This window comes from Macaca fascicularis, chromosome 4 (genome assembly GCF_037993035.2).
Source record: "Macaca fascicularis isolate 582-1 chromosome 4, T2T-MFA8v1.1".
Lineage (NCBI taxonomy): Eukaryota > Metazoa > Chordata > Mammalia > Primates > Cercopithecidae > Macaca > Macaca fascicularis.
In genome coordinates, this window is record NC_088378.1 from 101,745,402 (window position 1) to 101,750,293 (window position 4,892).

General features: G+C 43.3%; 1 protein-coding gene across 4 annotated transcripts in view; it reads left to right on the top strand.

Annotated features, from left to right (window-relative positions):
* Window positions 1-4,892, top strand: part of KHDC1 (KH domain containing 1) — a 66,782-nt gene that overhangs the window by 13,129 nt on the left and 48,761 nt on the right. The window lies entirely within an intron of this gene.

A 4,892-nucleotide genomic window follows, 5' to 3' on the forward strand; every position in this document is an offset into this window, starting at 1 on the left:
AAGTACAGAGTTCTTCCAGGGCAACAGCTTAGTCTGTATTGGAAGATCCCAGTAACGGGATGAACTCTTTCCAAGGGCAATGGGATTGAGAAATGCTTCATGTGGGAAACTTGGGCCTGTCCTTGCATTTATTCCACATGATCATGGGTAAAACCCACTTTCCCTTCTCCACAGCATGTTGAATGTGTCATCTTCCTCTCCAGTTGGGTTCTATCTGGTCCCTAGGAATGCCTGCCTTGACTCTCTCTCTCTCTCTCTCTTTTTTTTTTTTTTTTTTAGACAAAGCCTCGTTCTGTTGCCTTCACTGCAACCTCTGCTTCCCAGGTTCAAGGATCCTTCTGCCTCAGCCTCCTGAGTAGCTGGGATTACAGACGTGCCCCGTCATGCCCGGCTAATTTTAGTATTTTTAGTAGAGACAGGATTTCACCATGTTGGCCAGGCTGGTCTCAAACTCCTGGAGTCATGTGATCCATGGTTTCGCCAATATACCTCAGCATCTTGCAAAGGGGGATTTTTGCTAGGATACTGTAGGCCAGAATTTCAGTGCAGGCTTGAGCGAACATTTGGAAAATTAAACCTTGAAGACTCAAGCTATTTCAACAAATCACTTGGAGAAAATCTTTATAAACAAATGTTAAAGTCATTTCTGCTGTAGGAATTCTGGCCATTGCATGGGCTCTGCTTGCCATGTATTCTTGCTTGCATTTTCCAATAATGATTTTTTAAAAAGAAATAACTCTTAAGAGCGTATCCATTGATTTTGTTCAAAAATCAATTTTAATGCTTCTCGTGTTATAATGTTAGCAACAAGGCTAGTAAGTATATAAATTGGTTCAACCTCAATGGGAAGACATTTGGCAATACCTTATCAACTGGAAAGGTGCATACCCCTTGACAGAGCAAATCTGTGTTTGGAATTTCATCCTGTATTTATACTCCTGCTTGTAAGAATTGACATGTAGGCCGGGCGCGGTGGCTCACGCCTGTAATCCCAGCACTTTGGGAGGCCGAGGCGGGCGGATCACAAGGTCAGGAGATCGAGACCACGGTGAAACCCCGTCTCTACTAAAAATACAAAAAATTAGCCGGGCGCGGTTGTGGGCGCCTGTAGTCCCAGCCACTTGGGAGGCTGAGGCAGGAGAATGGCATGAACCCGGGAGGCGGAGCTTGCAGTGAGCCGAGATCCACCACTGCACTCCAGCCTGGGAGACAGAGCGAGACTCCGTCTCAAAAAAAAAAAAAAAAAAAAAAAAATTGACATGTACAAGGATGTAGATTGCAATAGCATTACTGACAAAGGCAAAAGATAGCATATAAGCTAAATATTCATGAAAAAACAGAAAAACACATTTAAAAATAAAAAGCAGTGAAAAGATAAGTGCTCTGAAACTAGGTCTCATAAAACTTAGAAACTAGGCCTCATATAGAAAAAAAAATTAACACCAGGTGGCTCTGGATAGGGTCCCACCCTGCCTCGATAAGAACCCACCCTGATAGGGTCCCACCCTGCCAATTCTGGGAAACAACCTCATGGGGTCCCACCCTGCCAATTCCGGGGGTCCCACCCTGCCTCGAAGTTCCCGGAATCAACAACTCCAGGAAAAAACCTCATAAGGTCCTGCTCTAACCAATTAGCAGAAGACACCTTGCTCAGGCCATAGCTAGACTCAATCATTTTGCGCCTTAAGCTTTGTTTGAATTTCGCGCCATAAGCTGTGTTTGAACTTGTGTTTGCCTATATAAACAACCTGTAACAAGCAGTCGGGGTCCCAGGGCCAACTTAGAGCTTGGGACCCTAGCGCGCTAGTAATAAATAACTCTCTGCTGTGAATCTCGTGTCGGTGATCCTTTGCGGCGACCCCTGCCCAGGAGGGAATCGACAGTTCGGTTCCAACATGCTCATCACTATGAAATCTATATTTTAGTGGGAGAAAAAATAATGTGTACTTAGATGAAGTAAGTGCCCAAATGGAACGATCCTCAAGATACATTATTAAATGAAGAAAAAAGGGGCAAACTGTGTGTATTGTGTACAATGTTAAAAATATATATAGTAGGCTGGTAGTGATGGCCCATGACTGTAATCCTAGCACTTTGGGAGGCCGAGGTGGGCCTATCACCTGAGGTCAGGGGTTTGACACCAGTCTTGCCAATGTGGCAAAACCTCGTCTCTACTAAAAATACAAAATTTAGTCAGGCATGGTAGCACATGCCTGTAATCTCAGCTACTTGGGAGGTTGAGGCAGGAGAATTGCTTGAACTCAGGAGGCAGAGGTTGCAGTAAGCTGAGATCGCACCACCGCACTCTAGCCTAGGTGACAGAGTGAGACTCTGTCTCAAAACAAAAACAAAAACAAAAACATATATGTATGTCTTTGTGTTTGCATAGAATAGCTTTGAGAAGATATAATTAACTGAGATTATTTGAGGTTGAAAGAGACTTCACTGTATAGTGTTTTTTTTGTGTTTTTTTTTTTTTTTTTTTTTGAGACGGAGTCTCGCTCTGTCGCCCAGGCTGGAGTGCAGTGGCCGGATCTCAGCTCACTGCAAGCTCTGCCTCCCGGGTTTACGCCATTCTCCTGCCTCAGCCTCCCGAGTAGCTGGGACTACAGGCGCCTGCCACCTCGCCCGGCTAATTTTTTGTATTTTTTAGTAGAGACGGGGTTTCACCGTGTTAGCCAGGATGGTCTTGATCTCCTGACCTCGTGATCCGCCCGTCTCGGCCTCCCAAAGTGCTGGGATTACAGGCTTGAGCCACTGCGCCCGGCTAACTGTATAGTGTTTGTGTAATGCATTTTACCTATTCAAAATAATTTGTAAAGGCATATGGGATATGGATTTGCAAACTGGATAGTCTGAAATTAAGTCCTCCTCCCCAACTGTTGGGATCTGATGAGATTATCATAGTGCTAGAAAGAGAACTATTTGAATGTTACATACGCCAGGAGTGTATAACAAAAAAAGTTTGAATCCAAATGTAAATCAAAAAGTATACGTGCATAATAAAATCAGTTTTTGTAACCCACTTATGTATAACGTGATAACCATTCTAATTTGTGATATTTGTCTCATTTTCAGTGTTAGAAGCATTTAAGGATATCTGATACATTAGATTTGTGTATGTGTGTGTTTAATTTTTTTTTTTCTTTGACGGAGTCTCACTCTGTCACCCAGACCACAGTGCAGTGGCGTGATCTCGGCTCACTGCAACCTCTGCCTCCTAGGTTCAAGTGATTCTCCTGCCTCAGCCTCTTGAGTAGCTGGGACTACAGATATGTGCCATTATACCTGGCTAATTTTTATATTTTTAGAGGAGACAGGGTTTTGCCATATTGCCCAGGCTGGTCTCGAACTCTTGGCCTCAAGTTTTAGAACAGGGAAAGAGACAATAGATCCATAAATGTAGTATGTTAACGTAAAAGTGGGCAGAAGAGTGAGGGATTACTAATTTATACTGTGTTCTAAGAATGCATTATAAAGATGCTGATTTTTTGTTTTGTTTTGAGACAGTCTTGCTCTATTGCCCAGGCAACCTTGAACTTCTGGTTGGTCTCAAGCAATCCTGCCTTGACTTCCCAAATGGCTATTTTTTTGTTTGTTTTTGTTTTTTTGAGGTGGAGTCTCGCTCTGTTGCCCAGGCTGGAGTGCAATGGCATGATCTTGCCTCACTGAAACCTCTGCCTCCTGGGTTCATTCGATTCTCCTGCCTCAGCCTCTTGAGTAGCTGGGATTACAGGCATGCACCATCATGCCCGGCTAATTTTTGTGTTTTTGTAGAGACCAGGTTTCACCATGTTGGCCAGGCTGGTCTTGAACTCTTGACCTCAGATGATCCACCCACCTCGGCCTCCCAAAGTGCTGGTATTACAGGCGTGAGCCACTGCGCCCAGCCTATGGCTGGGATTACATTTATAATCCCAGGTCAAGTGATTCTCATGCCTCAGCCTCCCAAGTAGCTGTAACTACAGGTGTATGCCACCATGCTCTGCTAATTTGTAGAGATGGGGTTTTGCCATGTTGGCCAGGCTAGTCTCAAACTCCTGGCCTCAAGAGATCTGCCTGCCTCAGACTCCCAAAGTGCTGGGATCACAGGCGTCAGCCACTGCACCTAGCCTCTTTGTAACTTCTTACAACTGCATGTGAATCTACAATTAGCTCAAAAGGATTACAATTTTTTTGTGAATTAAATTGTTTTTGAATCATAGTCAATTTTATTCCAATTTTTCAAAATTTATACTCAATATATTGTTTCTAAAATGTAAGTCACCCTTTATATAACAGTTTTATCATTTCATCTTTCTTTTATAGTTTTTAAAAAATCTTTTCCTCATGTTTCTTCAGTAGAAGCCAGAATCTTGAGATTTGGGCAGGTACACGTATCCAAACTATACCAGTTACTTTAATGAAAAGTTTATAAAATTAGATACATTTATCACTGTTAATGGATGAGTGGCATGTTGCTAGGTTCCTAAATTTTATTTTATTTTATTTTATTTTTTGAGACAGAGTCTCGCTCTGTCGCCCAGGCTGGAGTGCAGTGGCCGGATCTCAGTTCACTGCAAGCTCTGCCTCCCGGGTTTACACCATTCTCCTGCCTCAGCCTCCCGAGTAGCTGGGACTACAGGCGTCGGCCACCACGCCTGGCTAGTTTTTTGTATTTTTTAGTAGAGACGGGGTTTCACTGTGTTAGCCAGGATGGTCTCGATCTCCTGACCTCGTGATCCACCCGTCTCGGCCTCCCAAAGTGCTGGGATTACAGGCTTGAGCCACTGTGCCCGGCTCCTAAATTCTATTTTAAGAGCTGTGGAAATAATTATTTAGTTTCAAAGGAATATTAAGAGTTATGATTAATATAAATACATTTGGCATATAACAAAGAATAAATAGATGTC